Here is a 21,302-nt window from a genome sequence, read left to right as displayed (position 1 = left end):
TGAGGCCCCCGCTTCCTTCCTGAGGTAGTATCATCAAGACTTCCTATAACCCAGGAATTCAGACCTTGAACCCTTGCAGGAGAGCTGACCAGCATCTAATAGTGCCCTGTTTTCCTGTTTCTTGCCTTCCTAGGGGAGAAGCAGCAGTAACGGAGGTCTTAGCGAGGGCAACAAAGTAAAGCCTCTGCCAGCAGTGCTGGGGGGGTGGGGGCGGGCAGGCAGAAAGGCAGCCACGCGAAAGCAAACGTGCTGGTCATAGCGAGGGCAGCAGAGCCTGCAGCGCACAGCAGGGCCTGGATAGGGCAGGTGCTGATGCAGCCCTGGGGTTCAGTGCACTACGGGCACCACGTAGTTGCCTGCAGGGGTGCAGGGAAGTAGGTGAGACATCTGGCCATATGGGGAGGGGAGGGTGCCAAGGAGTTCACCAGCTAGTGGGAGGAAGCTGATTAAACCTTGACTGGAGATTTTGGAGGGAGGTATTTCAGTCACTGTCCCCTCGGTGGTGGCAGTGTGTGTATGTGTGTAAGTGCGTGTGACACAAGCATGCGTATGTGCATGTATATATGGGCATGCAGAAGTGGCAACAGGAGACTCAATTCCCCCAGTAAAAAGGAATCAAACTTCATATTCAGATTAAATAAATGAATAAGTGAACATTGCTGGATAATCAACCTGATATATATTTTCTTCTATAGTAGAGCTGCATTTCTTACACATACAAATTTAATTTATGGGAATTCAACTAAAAGTGCTTGGCTTAGCAAGCTAACAGCCTACACAACCAGAAAAACAAGATAAAAGTTGGAGAAAGACAAAAATATTCATTCTAATAGTGCATCTACCGTGACACCAACAACTGGTGCTCCCCTGGGTTGTCGCAGCTCCGGTGCTTCTCACAGTGGAGCGTCTTGCTGCTCTGTGAGAGTCTAGCCCTTAAAGACCTGATTTTCTTTTTTGCTATGTTTTTTTTTTAAATAGAATATACACTTTAAATGCCAACCAGCTACTTCATTCAGAACTCAATGAAGAATACCAATGTCTCACTCTTCTTTCTTATGAAATTAAACATTTTTGGAAATTATGTTTTTCATGTCTCATATTAAGTGAAATCATTTGAAAGTGATCTATATTACTAAGTAGAGCTGTATATACACAAAATTATGCCTTCCAAATTACTTTAAGGGAATAAAACATTTAGCTGCTACATGGTTTTAGTTTACATGCTGCCTTTAGACCCTAACCCTGCATAAAACATGGCTTCTCTGTATGATTTCTGTTACATATATTGAATCAAAACAAATGTCTCATTTGTATGTGTTAATCAGCATTACACAGAGGATGTGTCAAAATTCAGTGTTTATCCTTTTGTTTCATACAAAATAATAATAGCTCCGTAAGAGCCAGGGTGGAGTTGAACATTAAAAAATGAAGGCAAAGTTTAAATGTGTCATCTAGAGAAAGAAGGGCCAAGAGATGCTGGAAAACAAACCTTTTTCATATCTCAAAGGGACTGGGTAGTAACAGGTAGAAGAGTGACAGAGCTGACACAAGGACATGAACTTGGCTATATAAATTGCAAAACCCAAGTCTGGTTTACCTGGTCTTATGTGACAGTGTGAATATTATAAATTGCTTATCATATCTGAGCCGTCGATGCCCACCCCCACCTCTATGGTTTAGACACACTGTATGATGGTGAGAAGCATTCGTTGATCCAAAGCCATCTTGTGGCCACTGCTCTGTGGGACTGAAAGGGCCCTTGATTCTGCCTTATACCTTCCCTGTCCTTTTTCTGGACTCTTCCTTGGAATTATCAATACTTCTGGGGTTTCGGCTTGCCTGGAGTTCTTGTCGATTGGAGGCAGAAGAGCGTCCTGGGAAGGGAAGCCGAGCTGGCCCGCTGCTGGGGCTCAGCCTCTCCAGCTTCCCTGCTAGCTGTCAGACTGCATGATGCTTGTGTTGAGGGGAGAGAAAGGGGGTGGGACAGGGTGAGAAACTTCCTGGGAGGAAAGGATCTGAGCATGTGGAACGTGACCCAGAACAAAGTCATCAGGGCTAAGGGAGGAAGTTCTGAATACAATGCAGCGACTGTTCTCAGAATATGTCCTTGGTCCTGCAGTGCTGGCCAGATCCTGGGGAAGGAGAGAGCTGAGGAGATAAGGGGAAAGTGCTGATGCACTAAACTGCTAACACGTCAGGGCACCAGACATTGCTGAGATTCCTCTGGCGTAGGGTCAGACACCACTCAGGCCAAAGGACAAACGAGATGTTCTTCTACCTGCACCTCAGGACTTACCTGAGGATTCGGGGGTTGCCAACTGGCAGAGTGTTTGCTGCTGGGCTGTGGGGGAGCAGGTGCACACCCAGAGAAGTGGTGGCTCCTGGGTTGTGGCCAGGGGCAGGGGATCCTAGAGCCCTTTGGTAGGGGAACACTTCCCACGGACCTGGAGTGCCTGCATCAATCCTCCAGTGTTGGTTAAACTCAATATTAACCCTTCTGGTTTTAAGTCTTTCTAGGACTTCAAATTATCTCCTTACATATAGCATGGAATTATATGGCTTTACAGGGAGTAGTTTCAAATGTATTAATGTGAAATAAATTTATTATGCTCTAAAACTTTAACTTGTCTTATCTGTGAATGAATCAAGCCTCTTGTTATGGTGTATACATTTTTGGCTTTCCTGTTGTTTATTCTTTAGACTTTAGAATGTCAATAATGCAACTACTTTTTTAAAGTAAGAAAATATTTTAGAAGAGTTCCCAGTACTTTTCAAGAATGGTCAGGGAAGAAAACTAGTTTTCTCAGTTTGTTTTATGTGATTTCCACACAAACCTCCTAAAGCAAAATCAATATGCAATAAAATCCTGGAGCTGGTGCTGTCAGTTTCTCACTCATAAGTATATTAGATCGAATCCCCTGTCCCACTCAGGTACTCTCCCTACATTTTGTATCCAGGTACACTTTGAGAAAACCAAATGCAAAAATGTCTTGTTAAGTGATAATTTCTATTTTGCACTCATCTTCCCTCTTGCACTTCCCCCCTCTGCTTCTAGCAGATGTTATGCAAAGCTGCATGGTAGGGTTTTTTTGTTTTTTTTTTTTAACTTTACAGGAAGGAAGGAGAGAAATTCAATTTATAAGAATAATTGGCTGTTTTTCCCGATCATAGGGGAGGGAGAGAAAAAGACGTTAGCAAGCAGAGCTGTATCCTCTGCTGTTGAATTCTTACCTGCCTCCTCCCTCTTTCGGATTGGTGTCAGGGCTCACTGCAGTTCCAGAGGAGGCTGGCATGACCATCAGCAAGGCTACTTACAGGCCTGGGTCTTCTTCACACCAATTGGGCTTGCAGCCAGTTCTGAATCCTGCCACGCAAACACTGCCTGTGAATAAACGGCAGGTCAGTCCACTGGCTTCTCTTTTCCTTTCTTCTACAATCACACACAGAGCCTTGCTTCAAGCTTCTAGGAATTAATAGAGGAAGAGACAAACATTAGACTACCGAGATTCTAATTAACTTTGATGTGGATTTATGTGTAAAGTTGGATGAGTCACTGATTTTTAATAAAGGGGAGAGAAAAATTTTAAAGATTAATGTAATAGCTGAGAACACAGGAGCGAGAACTTTGATGCTTGCTTAATTCTTTTTCCCAGCCCACGTCATTTAGAGAAAAAAAAAATCAAAGTCCTTTACAAAGTGGGGAAAGGAAAGGGGATTATGCAAATTCAAAGTTCACAGGACTAAATAATTACTCTTGTGCAAATGAGCTTCTCCTTCATGTGCTTTTCAGGAGTGTTTTAGGGCTATATTTGCTGAGGATACATTCCTGAGGATAATGAGAAATGGAGGCACGATTAAAAAAAGAGACTGATTATGAACTAATTGCTCTTTCTGTACGTTACAGAGTTGTATGTATTGAGTTTTCCCCCTCCTCCCATCCAGTCCAGGCAGCATGTCAGAAGCCTGGACCAGTATGGCTACCTTTCCAGCTGTCCTTACAGTGGTCTAAGCGCTTCATTCGCTTCAGGACCATTGCTGTCCTGCCCCCTTTTTTGCCCTGATTTGAGGACTAGGGCAGAGCAAAGGTTTCTGATGGCCAACAGAAGCTTCTCACTCTTGGGTGCACTGGTTAAAACCAGCAGCTCTGTGGGCTCCCAGGCTGCTCACTTTCCCATCTGATGGAATGTTCCAGTGTTGAGTGTGATCAGGTTAAATAATTTAGCCTTAAGCTCCCTTTGGCCTGATAGTAGACAGCTGCAATATATAAAGATGTATTTTGAGTGGTTGTATAGATTAAGTATTCAACTTTTTCCTAAATGGTAAACTGGCAGGGTGATAGATAGGAAACAATGCACAAGGCCTTACTGTGTCTGATTAACCTTGACTGTGGATGGTTCTGTAGCTTACACAGCTGGTTTGAACAAAATTGTAATTTCGCAGCCTTACCAAAAAAGTCATTAATCTTTCATTATTTTATAAAGTAGGAATTTAGTATATATTTACTGATAATGAAGGGACATGTAGGGTGACATAATTTATTGATACCTTATTTCACACTTGATTTCTGTGGACAAATATTTATAAATAACCTCCTGGGATATATATCTTTTCTCACCTGTCATATTTTTTCTTAGAATAAATTTATGAGACTGTATGAGATTTCTGAGGGAAGTAACTAATAGTGGTGAAGACTGTGAAGGCTGACTTCAGGCTTTACGTCTTATGAGCTGTGCATCTTTATTTAAGTCACTTAACAGCTCAATATCTTCAGCTCAAAAATAGAAATGATACCACTTCATCCTCGAGCTCTGTATTAAATGAAATAACATCTGTAATGTACATAGGCCAGTGTTGGGCATGTAGGAAAACACTTATTAGCATAGCAATTATTCCTAGAAATAGAGTTGCTGGGTTAAGGGTAGGATGTTAAAAATATTAATACAAATTGCTAAAGTTAATCTTAAAATTTTGATTATAAAGTTGTGGGACTCATTATGGAATATATGATAGTAAGAGGTAATAGGCATGCCCGTGAATGTAAGAATCTGCTCCTAGTATTCACCTGTTTGTTTTTTATCTCTTCTCTCTTCTGATAACAGCACCTTGATTTTCCTTGGCAAAACCATATTTCCTCCATTCTTAATCTTAGTTCACTGGTGCTGACCCCATCCTGTGGCTTCAGCAGGGAGCAGGAGTATATGAGACAATTCTCGGTAATCAAGACAACATAACCTGCCACAGTGATTGGTTCAGTAATGGGCATATGATCGAACTGGGTCATCGAGTCCAGGATGCATATTGATATTATTGGGAAAGTGACACCATCTTTTTGCTGGGGTTGCTAAGACTTGAGTTGCTGGTGACTATCTTTGCTCCTATCTAGAAAGAATCTACTGGGGAATGAAGCATGAAGAAATGCAAAGTTGAAATATGGAGATGTTTCCTGGTGACCGTGTTTGAACTCTTGGATGTAACTATGTCATGTTTTGAGTTACATGAGTCAAAATATTCCCTTTATTGCTCAAATCACTTTGTGTTGGGTTCTTATTGAAAGGTGACCATACCTGATAAATCACATTATGTCCTTCAAGGTCACATCCTGCATATGAAATAAGCAGTTTCTATCATATTAAATGTCAGAGACATTTATGTTCTGGGATATTTCTGAATGCGGGTAGGTCACAAGTCAATACGAGTTATGCGATGCGTGTCTGAAGCTGTCATTGGATTAAGACTCACATTGGACAGCTTTAGGTTTCCTTCAAAAGCATTACTGCAACAATGGATATCTGTTGATTACCTGGTAACTAGCTGTGTTTCTATGAAAGTATGTATGAGTGAAGGTAAATACAGGGAATTTTTAAAAAGCTGAATGAATTGTTAAAATGAAAATCTGCAGACTGTATCTGTTGGTGTTAATTCCTAAGACTTCTTCCCAGTAAGTTTCCATTACAAAACATAAGCATTGTTTGTGTTTGACTTTTTCATTTGTCCACACTGAGACTACAAAGGCTAAAATAGAGGGTCACAGAAAACGAAGCCAAGCAGAATGTAAAGACCAAATTTAAGAGGGCTTTGAGCACTGGTCTAAGGCATTTGCACTTCATTCCTTGTGTAATGAGGCGTCCTTAAATATTTTGAGAAAGTTTCTAGAAGGTTAATAGGGCAATAATAGAGAAGAGACAAGAGGCAGCATTACTGGCCTATCATAGTGATTCAGGTTGACATTTAAAAAAGGGGGTGGGGGCTTTGGGAGTGGAAAGAAAACAATGGATGGGGGAGACATTGAGAATGAGGAATCAACAAGACTTGGCCACCACAAGAATAAGGGGCAACAGAGAGAAAGAGTCAAAGATGAGCTTTTGTCATTAAGGTTTTTTAAAAAGCCAAGTTATTTAGGGGAACTGGTTTGGCTTGGTGGAGAAGCAGTGGGGAAGATAATGCATTTGGTTTTATATTTATTTGAACTTTTTTCTATTTGGATTTCAGTTCTCTTAGAAGTTGAATGTAGTATTGAGAGTGGAAGGTAACCATTAGGCAGCCCTGGAAGTTGAAAACTGCTCTCCTAGAGCTATATTTGAAGAGAAGTATAAAAAGTAACTTTATGTTTAAGTCTTTGATCCATTTTGAGTTGATTTTTGTATATGGTATAAGGGAGTGTTCTAGCTTCATTGTTTTACATGCTGCTGTCCAGTTTTCCCAACACCGTTTGCTGAAGAGACTGTCTTTATTCCATTGTATATTCTTGCCTCCTTTGTCGAAGATTAGTTGACCAAAAGTTTGTGGGTTCATTTCTGGGCTCTCTATTCAGAAGATGTGATATATTTATACAATGAAATACTACTCAGCCATAAAAACTGACAACATAATGCCATTTGCAGCAACATGGATGCTCCTGGAGAATGTCATTCTAAGTGAAGTAAGCCAGAAAGAGACAGAAAAATACCATATGAGATCGCTCATATGTGGAATCTAAAAAACAACAACAACAACAACAAACAAGGCATAAATACAAAACAGAAATAGACTCATAGACATCGAATACAAACTTGTGGTTACCAAGGGGGTGGGGGGTAGGAAGGGATAGACGGGATTTCAAAATTGTAGAATAGATAAACAAGATTATACTGTATAGCACAGGGAAATACACACAAAATCTTATGGTAGCTCATAGAGAAAAAAATGTGACAATGAATATATATATGTTCATGTATAACTGAAAAATTGTGCTGAACACTGGAATTTGACACATTGTAAAATGATTATAAATCAATAAAAAATGTTTAAAAAAAGTAACTTTAAGAGCATTAATCTTTATCCATAGCTTGTGATCATATTAACTGATCTAAAAAAAGAATGGCTCATTAGAAAGGGGGTTGTTTGGTAATGAAGTACACAAAATGGTGAGTCATGGAGACAGTTTGGCAGTGCCCCCAAAACACTGTTCGGAGTGGTCTGAGGCCTTGGGCAGTCTGGTGTGATTGGCAGCTGTGACCCAGCATGCTGATGGATGGATGTACCAGGCTATTTTAGCCTTATGGCACTTCCTAGTTTGTTCTAATTTTATACTGACCAAATCAACCTTCTAAATATAATTTGGCTCCTCATATGGTTCTATGCTGGAAGAAAAATTCCTTTTGAGTAGCAGTTCTTTTTCATTGTCTGTTATTAAATTGGTATTCTGGGTAAGAAGCACACATGTCAATTATGACTGTCCACAGTGTTCAGTCATCATCTCCATGATGTGTCCCACCCTGAGACACAGGCAAAACTGGCTTTCCCTGTGTACGGCTGAGGCCCAGTCTGCCTGGTGGTGAGCTACCAGGTCAAGGCCTCACAATAGGTAGGTAGCTGACTTGCCCCCTGGTATGTTTTGACTTTTCTATGATCTCTTCTCCTCAAGTGTATACACTCCGTGATTCAGAACACACCAGGCAACAGAGAATCAGCAACAAGGACTTGAATCTGATAGAAGATCTGTCACAGGCTATGATAATTAACAGCTGGGGCATTTTTCCACTTGGGGAATTTTAAGGCACCACCCAAATCCTATTTACTTTGTTCAGTTTTTTTGCGTGTGTGTGCGTGCGTGTGTGTGCGCACGCGCACGCGTGTGATCATAAAAGTTACTCTTAGTTATTATAGAAAAGAAATAATGAGGAAACAAAGGTGAATAAAAGCAAGTTAATGCCCCTACCCAGAGGCAGCCACAGTTCGGTATATTTCCACCTAGGCAATTTCTTTTTACTGTTAATTTATACACAATTTAAAAAGCTTCATTACATGGTTCCTAATTCCACTGTAAATTAGAAGTAGTAATTTAAATAAAGGGAAGAGAAAGAAAAGTCATAAAAAGTAGATACAATTTGTTGAAGTGCATAGTGTTCGGGATCATTTAATGGGCCACAGTCATGCACAGTTCAGTAACTCCTGGGTTCAGTCCCTGTATTGTAATTGATACAATAATAAATTTATAGCAGGATAATTTTAAATCATCATTAAATGGTTAACTTATGTTTATATACTTCTGTTAAAAGTAGATATAAAGAGTACACTTGAACTATGTTATTCAAACCAGTTAATATACATCAGGGGTGATGTACCCTTAGCTCTCTGGAAACTTGATTATACAGAATTCTTCTTTTTCAATGGGTTCCAAATAGACAAGCTGTAGCTGAAACGATTGGTTGCCTCTCTTGTGTCCATTCTACCCTTCTCCTATCATGTAGCAGCTGTGCTCTTGGTGGGACTCACACATCTCTTGCTCCAGAGAAAGGCTCTGCTTGGCCTAAGCTAATCATTGCTTGCCCCAGCAACTGATTCAGGAATGACCCTGGAACTGTGACCTAAACCAATGGCTCAAAGCATTTCTCGGGCCAGAGTGACCATTCAGAGGTAGATGCTGACCCCAATTCATCAGTCAGAATAAAGCCATTAGCTTCTGTTCAGTGGCTGTGGAAGAGAGACTCTCCTTTCCTGTAATCCGAGATGTACATTTGAGCCCTGGAATTGCTGTAATCATTTGTTACCGCAAGAAAGCCCACCTGAGAATTTTTTTTTAAGCAGCATAAGAGATGATTTATTGTATGTATGTTACACTCAACCACAACTGAGAACACGACTAGTCCAGAATGTCACTGGACGGAGAGTCTGTTTTGGTATGATCGTGGTGGGCCTCACAGAGGTGGCTGTGGCAACTGGATGGCTACAGAAGTTCTAGAGCCACTGAAATAAATTCCAGACAGTAGCATGCAGTCTGAAAACTTGTATCAGCATCCCCAGCCTCCAGCCTTCCATATTTCTGCTACTGTGGCTTCTATGGGTATATAAGACAGTGGCTTACTTGGACCTCTGACTCAACTTTATTTTCTTTTGGTCTTTGGCCTGCACATTTGCTTCTTTCTCTCCTTGGCTCAATGATGCAGAGATTTCTAAGAAAAAAGTGCTAAGATCAATAGCCTTCCTGAGTACTAATGCAACCCACAGAAGAGGGCAGAGCTGAGACAAAGAGAGAAAAGCCAGAATCCTGAAATTCACTCTTCACGTGGGCTTGAGTAAATGATTTTCATTTATATTTAGGCTATTTTGATTTGAACATCCTGTTGCTTGCAATTGAAAGTACACATGTTTTTACTGTGCTTTCTTGGAGGCAAAGGTAGGCCATCAACACATAAATGTCCATGAGTTCTGTGAAGGGCACACATCTAACGTTCTGGACAACAGTCAGGGCTGGGCTTGAGTCACAATTAGGAAGGTAGTAGCGTATCACCCAGAAAAGGGGCGGCTCAATCCAAATATTGGTTGAGTGCGGTTGGAATAGTTAGAATGGATCAGGGCTCACTAGGAGGAAAGACATAAGAGTAGGTCAGAAGACCCAAACTCCAGTGAGCATAAGGAAGAGAAATTAGAATTAATGAAGGAGTCACTGAAGAGATCAGGAGACAGGCAGCATGTTGTTCCATTATTGTGCCTAATGAGAAAAAAGCTTCCATTAAGAGCTGGTGATCTACAATGTTATATGTTTCAGCAGCATCAAGATAATCAATGAGCAGGATGAACTTAGTAATTTGGAGGTAATTGGTGACTTTGTGAGATGCAAAGAAACAAACAGTAAGTGACTTTGAATTTTATTAGATTTGGGATAAATATGGTGTAAAAAGAAGTTTCCCAGAGACGCTGGTCCAACAAAGTATAGGGTCATAATGACAGTCACAAAATGGATTTTCTTTGGTTCTGCTTTTATTTTCTTTGTAGAAAAATCCAGAGATTTAAAAATTCTTTATGCATTTTGGGGGACTCTGGAGTTTTTTTTGTGTCTATTACAAACTCACTGGTTGCTAAGTGCTTTTTACCATTTTCCTCTTGTCCTTCTCTGGCTCTCTGCAGAGTCAGGTGATGTTAGCAAAGGCATAGGGCAAGGAAGAGAAGTCACTTCTAGAAGACCAGCCAGCCACCAACTACTTTCCATAGCTCGTGGCTTTCACTCCGGGAGTTTGACTACCATCGGGGCATAGCTAGTCCTCAGCAGTGGGGTTCAGACCTCTCATTCTGCCAGCACCCTGAGACAGTGCCATTAAGTCAGCTCTCAGAGGCTTGTCTCCTGTGTATAAATTTGTCAATTTTAGGATGCATTATAACAACCCTCAAGAAATGAGAATGCCTGTATTGACAGAAGATTGGAGACAAGGAATCCAAATATTGGGAGTAATTTGATTCAAGAAGTATCCCCCAGCCGGGATAGATTAAGGTACTTCTAGGGATGATGCTGCCAAGAAATTCAAAATGTTTAGTGTTCGGTCAGAATTCCTTTTCCTCTCGGTAACACTGGCATAGTTACCTGTAAACATTTTCTTCCTCTGGGATCCTGTGTTTTCCCCTGTTCATGTGGCTGATCATCCTCTACTCATGTGGTTTTTCAAACACGGGTCTGATACACTTGCTTAGGATTCTGCTTACAATCAAATGCCAGTTCTGCCTCCTTGAGACTGCTCTCAGTCATCTTGATTGGAGCTTTAAGTTTTCATTAACTTTCCCTTCAAACAGTTTTAAAGACAATTTTTGAAATTTATTCCTATGGTTGAAAATGTATATCCAGTGACTCCAATATTTCCTAGTTTGTTCATTCATACATTTTTCATCCATTTATTCACTCATTCATCCCATGAATATTCAGTGTATGCCTCCTAAGTGTCAGGTGCTGTGTTAGATGTTGGGATGGTAACGATTCGTAATACAGGCATAGTTTGGCTCTTTGCAGCTTTGATGGTAAGTACTGGGAGACAGTTCACTCTAGACCCTGGGTGAGGTGACAGTTTCTGCTGCTATGGGAGCCCAAAACATTGATGCCTATGGGAGTGTCCATTGATGCCCCTCAGTGACAGTCAGTTTTCCTTGTTGATGACTCCACCGCCTTGGTACCTAGTACTGCCTTGTATTAGACGCTGCTCAAGGTGGTAGTAAGGCAGCTGAGTCTGCCCCTCAGGCTGGACTCAGGACAGCCAGGGCTGCGAGAACATGAATAATAAATACTGAGGGTGCCGTCTTCTGACACTGAACCAGGCTGCTGGCTTCATTGCCGATCACTCTGCTCCCCTGAACTTCCGTCTGTTTTAGCATTTCTCACTCTTTCTACCCGCCTCCAATTTTATTGAGGTATAATTGACATGTTGTGTAAGTTTAAAAGGTACCCTGTGATGATTTGATAGACATATATATTGTGAAATATTTACCATAATGTTAGTCAACACGTCCTTCACCTTATGTAATTGCCATTTTGATGCCATTTTTGTGAGAACCTTTAAAATCCTGTATAGCAACTTTCAAGTATAAAATACAGTACTGTTAACTAGAGTCACCATGTTGTGCAGTAGATCCCTGGAACTTATTTCTCCTGTAACTGGAAATTTATATCCTTTGACCAACATCTCATTTTCCTCACCCTACTTACCCTGCTCCCCGCCCCGGCCCCCGTCAGCCCCTGGGAACCACTGTTCTGCTCTCTACTTCTATGAATTTGGCTTTTTAAGATTCCACCTATAAGTGAGATCATACAATATTTGTCTTTCTCTGACTTACTTCATTTAGCATAATGCCATCCTTGTCGCAAATGGTAAGATTTCCTTCTTTTTTATGGCTGAATAATATTTTTATATATGAATACAATATATATGAATATATATACTTCTTTTTCCATTCATACATCTACACTTAGGTTGTTTCTATATCTTGACTATTGTGAATAATGCTGCATTGAACATGAGGGTGCAGATAGCTCTTTGAGATAGTGATTTCATTTCCTTTGGCTATAACCAGAGGTGTGACTGCTGGATCATATGGTTGTTCTATTTTTAATTTTGGGGGAATCTCCATACTGTTTTCTATGGTGGTTATACCAATTTACATTGCCACCAACAGTGCACAAGCATTCCCTTTTCTCTGTGTCCTCATCCACCTCTTGTCTTTTTGATAATAGTTATTATTACAGGTATGAAGAGATATCTCATTCTAGTTTTGATTTGCATTTCCCTCATGATTATTGTTGTTGAACATATTTTCATGTGCCTGTTGGTCATTTGTAAGTCTTCTTTGGAAAAATATCTATTCAGGTCCTTTGCCCACTTTTAATCAGATTATTTGTTGTTAGTTTTTTTTTTTTTTGCTTTGATACATGAGTTCCATATGTATTTTTGATATTAACCCCTTATCAGATATACACAGTTTGTAAATATTTTCTCCCATTCAGTAGGTTGCCTTTTCATTCTGTTGATTGTTTCTTATGTTGTGCAGAAGCTTCCTAGTTTGATGTAGTCCCACTTGTTGATATTTTCCTTTGTTGTTTGTGCTTTTGGTGTCATATCCAAAAAATACTTGGTAAGACCAATGTTAAAGTGTATTTTCCCTTTTCTTTGTTTTAGGAGTTTTACTTTTCAGGTTTCAGGTCTTGTGTTTAAGTTCTTAATCTATTTCAAGTTAATTTTTGTGAGAGGTGTAAGATAGGGGTCCAATTTTATCCTTTTGAATATAAATATCTAGTTTTCCCAACACCATTTATCAAAGACATTATCCTTTCCCCACTGAATTTTTTTTACTACTTTTTCAAATATTAGTTGACTGTAAGTATGCCTGAGTTTATTTCTGAGCTCTTAATTCTGTTCCATAATCAATGTGTATGTTTTAATGCCAGTACCATATTGTTTTGATTACTATAGCTTTGTAATGTAGTTTGAAGTCAGGAACTGTAATGCCTCCAAGGTTGTTGTTTTTTTATCACGATTGCTTTGGCTATTTGGGGTCTTTACTGATTTCACTCAAATTTTAGGTTTATTTTTTTCTATTTCTGTGAAAAATGACTTTGGAATTCTGATAGCAATTGCAATAAATCTGTAGATTGCTTTGGGTAGTATGGACATTTTAACAGTATTAATTCTTCTAATCCATGAACATAGTTATCTTTCCATTTATTTGTGTCTTCTTCAATTTCTTTCACCAATATCCTATATTTTTAGTATATAGATTTTTTTACTTCCTTGGTTAAGTTTATTCATAGTTATTTTATTGTTTTTGATGCTATTGTGAATAAAACTGTTTTCTTTATTTCTTTTTCAGATAGTTTATTGTTAGTGTATAGAAATGCAACTGATTTTTGTATGTTGATTTTTGTGTCTTGAAACTACTGAATTTATTTATTAGTTCTAACATTTTTTTGGTGGAATGTTTAGTATTTTCTATATGCAAGATTATGTCAACCATAAACAGAGACATTTTACTTTTTTCCTTTCTGATTTGTTTGCATTTCTTTCTTTCTTTTTTTTTTTTTAACTTAATTGCTCTGGCTAGGACTCCCAGTACTATATTGAATAGAAGTGGTGATACTGGGCACTCTTGTCATGTTTCTGATTTTTTGGGGGGGAGGAGGTAATTAGGTTTGTTTACTTATTTACCCATTTATTTATTTATTATTTTAGTGGAGGAACTGTGGATTTTAGAGGGGAAGCTTTCAACCTTTCACCACTGAGTATGATGTTAGTTGTGGGCTTGTCATATGTGGCCTCTATTATGTTAAGGTATGTTCCTTTATACCTACTTTGTTGAGGTTTTTTATTATGAAAGGATGTTGAATTTTGTTAAATTTTTTTTGCATTTATTGAAGTGATCATGATTTTTATCTTTCATTCTATAAATGTGACCTATTACATTTATTGATTTGCATATGTTGAACGATTGCATCCTAGGGATGAATCCCACTTGATCATGGTGGATGGTGTATCCTTATCTGGCTTTGGTAGTAGGATAATGCTGGCCTCAAAAAATGGGTTTGGAAGTGTTCCCTCTTCTTCAATTTTTCAGAAGAGTTTGAGAAGGATTGGTGTTAATTCTTTAAATGTGTGGTAGAATTCATTCTAGAAGCCATCTGGTCCCAGAGTTTTCTTCTTGGGAGGTTTTTGATTACTGACTCAGTCTCATTGCTTATTATTGGTCTGTTTCTTCATGATTCAGTCTTGGTAGAGTGGATATTTCTAGGAATTTATCCATTTCTTCTAGCTTGTTCAATTTGTTGGTATATAATTATTCATAGTAGTCTCATAATACTTTGTATTTCTATGCTCAGTTTTAATGCCTTCTCTTTCATTTATAATTTTATTTATTTGAGGCCTCTCTTTTTCTTGGCTACTCTAACTAAAGGTTTGTGAATTTTGTTTATCTTTTCAAAAAAATCAATTCTTTGTTTATCTTTTCCATTTTTTTCTATTCTTTATTTCATTTATTTCTACTCTGATCTTTATTTCCTTCCCTCTGCTAAATTTGGGCTTAGTTTTTTCTTTTTTCCTAGTCCTTAAGGTGTAAAGTTAGGTTGTTTATTTAAGATTTTTCCCTTTTAAAATGTAGACGTTTATTGTTATAATCTTCGTACTTAGAACTGCTTTTGCTGTGACCCATAAGTTTTGATATGTTGTTTCCATTTTCATTTGTTTCAAGATATTTTTTCATTTCCTCTTTGATTTCTTCTTTTACTCATTGGTTGTTCAGTAGTGTGTTTAAATTCCACACATTAGTGAAATTTTCAATGTTTCTTTTATTTCTGATTTCTAACTTCATACCATGTGGTAAAAAATGTACTTGGTATGAAATTAATATTTTTAAGTTTGCTAAGATTTGTCTTGTGACCTAATATATGGTGGAAAAAAATATGAAAATGAATATACGCATATTCATGTATGACTGAAGCATTATACTATACATCAGAAATTGACACATTGTAAACTGACTATACTTCAATAAAAAACATATATATGATCTATTCTGGAGAATGTTCAGTGTGCACTTAAGAAGAATGTGTATTCTGCTGCTGTTGGATGGTCTGTTAGGTTTATTTGGTTTAAAGTATAGATCAAGTCCAATGTTTTCTTACTGATTTTCTGTCTGGATGATGGGTCCATTGTTGAAAGTGAGGTATTGAAGTCACCTACAATTATTGTATTATTTTCCATTATTCCTTTAAGATATTTTAGTATTTGCTTAATATATTCAGGTGATCTGATGTTGGTTGCATATGTATTTATGTAATTTGTTATTATAAGTTTTTTTGAGGGGGGGAGGTGGCAATTAGGCTTATTTATTTATCTATTTATTATTTTAGTGGAGGTAGTGGGGATTGAACCCAGGACCTCATGCATGCTAGGGATGCATTCTACCACTGAGCTATACAATTTTTGATAAATTAACCCCTTTATCATTATATAACAATCTTCTTTTCTGTTATTACAGTTTTGGCTTAAGGTGTATTTTATCTAAGTATAGTTTTTGCTATACTTGCTCTTTTCTTGTTTCTATTTGCATGGAAAATATTTTTCCATCCCTTTACTTTGAGATATGTATGTTCTTAAAGCAGAAATGAGTCTCTTGTAGACAGGAGATAATTTGGTTTTTTAAAAAAAAAATTCATTCAGGCACTCAATACCTTTTGATTGGAGAACTGAATCAGTTTACATTTAAAGTAATTGTTGATAGGTAAGGACTTGCTAATGCCTCGTTAATTGTTTTCTCACTGGTTTTTAGTTCCTTTGTTCCTTTCTTCCTCTCTTACTGTCTTCCATTGTGAATTCATAATTTCTGTAGTGGTGTATTTTGATTCCCTTTCTTTGTTTTGTTTTTATAGACTATAGGTTTTTGTTTTGTGGTTACCTTGAAGCTTCTATGAAATATCTTACAGGTTTAACAGTCTATCCAAAGCTGACTGTAACTTAACTTCCATTGTATACAAAAATTCTACCCTTTTACTCCTTATCCACCTTTTGTTTTTAATGTCACAATGTACATGTGCTTATATTGTGTACCCACTGACAAATTATTGTAGCTAAAGCTATTTTTAATACTTCTATCCTTTACCTTTATACTAGAGTTAAATGATCAACACACCACCATATTGCTGTATTGGAGTATTCTGAATTTGGTATATACTTACCTTTACTGTATGTTTTATATGTCATATGTTTTCATGTTACTAATTAGCATCCTTTCATTACAACTTGAAGAACTCCTTTCAACATTTCTTGTAAGGTAGGCCTAGTGGTGATGAATTCCCTTAGCTTTTGTTTGGGAGTCTTTATCTCTCATTCTAAAGATTCTGAATGACATATTTGCTAGGTAAAGTATTCTTGGTTCAAAAATTTTTTTCTTTTAGCACTTTGGAAATATAATATTACTCTCTCTTGACCTGTAAGGTTTCTGCTGGGAAATTTGCTCAAAGCCTTATGGGGGTTCTTTTATAAGTGACAAGCTTCTATTCTCGTGCTGCTTTCAAGGTTTCTGTTTATCTTTGATTTTAGACAATTTTATTGTAATATATTTTGAAGCAGATCATTTTGGGTTTAAATTTTGGGGACATTTATGGGCTTCATGAACTTGTATGTCCAACTCTCTCTCCAGTTTTGGAAATTCTCAGCTATTATTTCTTTAAATAGCTTTCTGTTCCTTTCTCTCTTCTACTGGCACTCCAATAATGCATAGATTGTTTCTCTTTATTTTGTCCCACAAGTTCTATTGCTTTCTTCATTCCTTTTTGTTTTTTTTTCTTTTTTCTCCTCTAACTGGATAATTTCAAATGATCTACTTTAGAATTTTTTTTAATTCTTTCTTTTGCTTGGTCTAATTAATTATTGAAGCTCTATATTGAATTCTTCAGTTCAGTCATTATATTCCTCAGCTGCTATATTTCTGTTTGGTTGTTTTTTATGTTTTCTATATTATTCTTGAACTTTTCATTTTGTCTTTGCATTGTTTTCCTGATATTGTTAAATTGTTTATCTCTGTTCTTTTGTAGCTCTCTGAGCATTTTTACAATAATTATTTTGAATCTTGTCAGGAAATACATTTATCTCCATTTCTGTGGGGTCTGTTAGTGGAAGTTTACTGTGTTGCTTTGGTGGTGTCATGTTTCCCTAATTCTTCATGATCCCCGTAACCCTGCATAGGTATCTGCACATTTGAAGAAGCAGTCACCTCTTTCATACTTTATGGACTGACTTTGGTATGGGAAGAATTTCACCTGATGGTGAGTGCACACTGTAGCACGCTACATACTTGGGTCTAGGGGTACAGGGCACCAAGTGCAGGAACTTGTGGTAACTCTGGGTCTGGGGGGCAGTGTGTGTGATGTCTTATTGGCTTAGGCTGCTGGGGTCCATTGGCATTGACAACTGTGTGGTTCTTGACAAGCACTGTGGGGGTTCCACGGTGGCTGCAAGGCCTGTTGAGGTTTTAGCAGAGCCTCCAGTCACCAGAACTGGGCAGCAGTGGTGCTTTGCGTACACTTGGCTGTGGGGGCTGACTTCAGGTGCCTGTATCATAGCAGGGGCTAGATGCAGACATATACGTAGTAGTCGGGGGCCAGGGCCAGTAGCTAGTGCGGGGGCCAACTGTGGGCATGCTAGCAGCCATGGGGGCCCTGGCTGCCAGTGTGTACTCATATGGCTACAGGGTATCCCCACAGGTGTGCATATGGAAGTGAGGGCCACTGATGGAAGTTGGGCCAGGAGGCATGCACATGCACAGCTAGCTAGGGGCTAGCTACAGGTGAGCCAGCAGTGTAGGCCAGTGACAGACCAGGGCCAGGTCTGGGCCCATAATCAGCTTTGGGGGGATCTGGCTATCAGTGTGTACTCCTGTGGTAGCAGGGTCTCCCCATGGGCATGTGCAAGTGCGTGGCACTGAAGGCTGGTTACAGGTGCTGGGTCAGAGTCTTGCAGGTGCACAGCCAGAGGGGGTAGTCTTGGAAGCACACAGTGGTGGGGGCCAGCTGCTGGGAATCTAGGCTGGTGTCTTACACTCACACAGTAGCAGAGGCCAGTGCTGGCTACCTGTATTGATCCCAGCTCTTTTAGGGATGGGGAGGGCATGGCTGGGGAGTGAGCAGGGAGAGAGCTGGTGTCTGCAAATGGAAAAACCTGTAGAGGGGAAAACCTCACTGGTGAGATCTGTAGGGAACTTGTGGCAGCTGTCCTGGCCCATGGTTTCCTCAGCAGTGAGAGCTGCTGGGGTCCTCTGTGGAGCCGGTCACTGGGAACCTGTTCTGATGGCTGCCACTGCTGCATGGCTCCTGCTTCATGGCTGATTCTGGTAGCCCCTGCCCTTCTTCTGTTTCTAGCTATCTCTAGGTGTCTCAGCTTTGTTGGTCTCTGGATAAGGTGAGGGTCATTCAAGAAGTACCCTGAAAGTCTGGTAAAGCTGGTCACTCACCTCGTTCTCCTCTCCCTGGTTGTGAAGATACACTGCATTGCTGACGTTTTTAAAGGGGACTTCTAAGCCCTCCCAGAGCTGTTTTTGTTCATGGATAGCTGTCTAATTGCTGATCCTCGTTGGGAGGTGGAAGTTGGGGTCTCCTCCTCAATTGTTATGGTAACATCATCTGGCTTTCTCACTCTTTCATTGTAGCCCTTTTCTTCTAGGACTTACTACCCTTGCTCCTACAACTAACACGTGCATATTGACTCTCTCCTTAGAATGAGTTCTTTCTGAAGAAACTTTTTTTTTCCCTCCCCTGATGCAAATATACTCTTGATTTGCCTGCTCCATTATTCCTCCAGATATACGAAGACATCCTAAATCCCTCAGTAAGCAAACCTTATGGTCAAGTCAATGTACCTAAAACAGATTCATTTAACTCCATCACCAATATACATGAATACATACATAGAGAACATTAACCCAGGGCCTAGCAAAGGAACTCACACAGTAAGAAGAAAGGATGAGAGGGAAGGAATGAAAAGGGGAGGAAAATAAAGGAAGAAGAATGAAATAAAGAATGAATTCTAGTGCAGAATTCAAGAAACTGAGCACATAATGAATCCTTAATAATTTAAGATAGGAAGAATAGTTGGATGTAACAGTTTTCTAGAGATTCTGATACTTTTTTTTAGAGAGTGTACGTTATATAATCTGGAATGTATAAAGAGAAACAAGGTTATGATTGCCAAGATACAATATATAACTGGAATATATAGCATAATATTTAAAGCAAAATTCTGAAATACTTTTATACATTTACTTCATCTTTCCAAGGATAGAAATGTCATATCTTTGGAAATTTCAGATGACTAGGTAGTGCCAAATTCATATGAACTGTTTGTGAAATTCATGTGAGAAAATAACAGTATAGAAATTGCTTATCCAGAATGTAAGAAGACTGCAGCATCAGCTGGAAAGTCAGTCTGTGACAGGCTGTTCACATCACTGAGAGGCAGAGCCCCCTGCTGTGAGAGGCTGAGGCCCCTGCTGGGAAATGCTATCTGCACATTTGCTGGGTTTCTTGTATTGCTGGGCTCTTTGTGTTTTGTGGTAAGTTAGAAGCAGCGGAATATGTGAAATGAGGACAGGTGTATTAAAGATCTCTTATAGCTTTTGGTTGCACATATTTAAACTGCTTAGAAACAGTAGCTCCAGGTTCATACCTTCTGTCCTATATATGCGTTTAATCAGTTATAAAGCATATCTTCACTTTGTAAAATGATAACTGGAAGGCTGATTTTTACATTCAGAAAAAAGGGCTGTATCAGAATCACTGGTATCAGGAGTCTTATGCATATGATACAGTATCTTGTGGCTGAAAAGGACCAGATCCAGAAAGGCTATTTCTTCCTGAACTGAAATCTTTACTATAAGTTTAACTGCTTTGTCTCTGAGCAAGGACCCTTTTGTTTAGCTATAGAGACAAAGGAGTTTGCAGAGAAAGTGATGTGTGTGGACTGCTCATCTTTCTCTAGGGAGAAAGCGACTTGGGCACCCCCACTACGTCCTTCCCTTACCTCAAGACTTAGATCCGGATAAAGGGAGATGAGAGTGACCAAGGTAGAAGACAGAAATGATTTGATAACAATGGAATCATGCTCTACAGGGAATTCCAAAATAATAAAAAAGTGTTATATTAGTTATGCTGTCTCTTTCAGTTGTATGCAATAAAAATTAAACTTGAACTGGTTTAAAGAAAATAAACGTACTGACTCCAAGGTACATGATCAGACAAGGCTGGATTCTGGTATACAAGGATTGCTGGCAGGCACCTGACACATTCCACCCCTTGACTTATCTTTTTTCTTGGTGTTGGCTTTGTTCTTAGACTCTTTGCAAACAATCAAAGCCTTCCTTATATTCTACTGCTTCAGCGACACCAGCAGAGTGTCTCTCTTTCCTTACAGATACAGAAACAGCTCTCCAGCTGATGCTCACTGGCCCAAGTCTGGTCATGTATCCATTCCTGAACCCAGTGTTTACTCTGATGGATAGAACCTGGGTCATGTGACCACTCTTTCCCTGCAATCAGGTTGGGCTCCACTCCACCCACATCAATGATCTGACAGTAAGAGAGGGATGGCTCTGCAAACTATATGAAAGGAAAAAAACCCAGAAAACTTAAACAAGCGGGAAAATATTCTCTGTTTTTGGATAGAATGGCTTAACCTCATAGAAATATCAACTCTCTCAAGTTAGTATATTAAGTTTAAGGCAAGACCAATAAAGATACCAATGAACTTTTCCCCTAGAGCTAGACAAGTTGATTCTAAAGATAATGTTAAAAATAAACAAGCAAGTACATCTAGGCAAACCTTAAAATGCAAAGCAATGAAAGAAACTATACTTTAATACCCTATTAAACTTTTCATTATTATCTATTATAAACAATACAGCAAATAATATTCTCTACATGACTTCTTGTGCACATATACAAGATTTTTCTTTAAGATATCTCCTTAGAAGGGAACTTAGGAGGTATAGGATAGGTGTACCTACTAAGCAGTTCTTTTTAAAAT

At 38.9% G+C, this 21,302-nt stretch overlaps 1 long non-coding RNA gene across 1 annotated transcript; it reads right to left on the bottom strand.

The window, feature by feature from the left end:
* Positions 1-662: 662 nt before the first annotated feature.
* LOC140696463 (uncharacterized) lies at positions 663-20,377 on the bottom strand. Its single transcript, XR_012072849.1, has 3 exons — positions 20,301-20,377; positions 3,232-3,382; positions 663-2,148 (listed from the first exon to the last, which is right to left on the bottom strand). It is a non-coding gene; the product is annotated as an uncharacterized lncRNA (long non-coding RNA).
* Between the last annotated feature and the right edge of the window lie 925 nt (positions 20,378-21,302).

This window comes from Vicugna pacos, chromosome 5, assembly GCF_048564905.1.
Source record: "Vicugna pacos chromosome 5, VicPac4, whole genome shotgun sequence".
In the NCBI taxonomy this organism is placed as follows: Eukaryota; Metazoa; Chordata; class Mammalia; order Artiodactyla; family Camelidae; genus Vicugna; species Vicugna pacos.
This window is presented reverse-complemented; position numbering and strand designations above follow the sequence as displayed.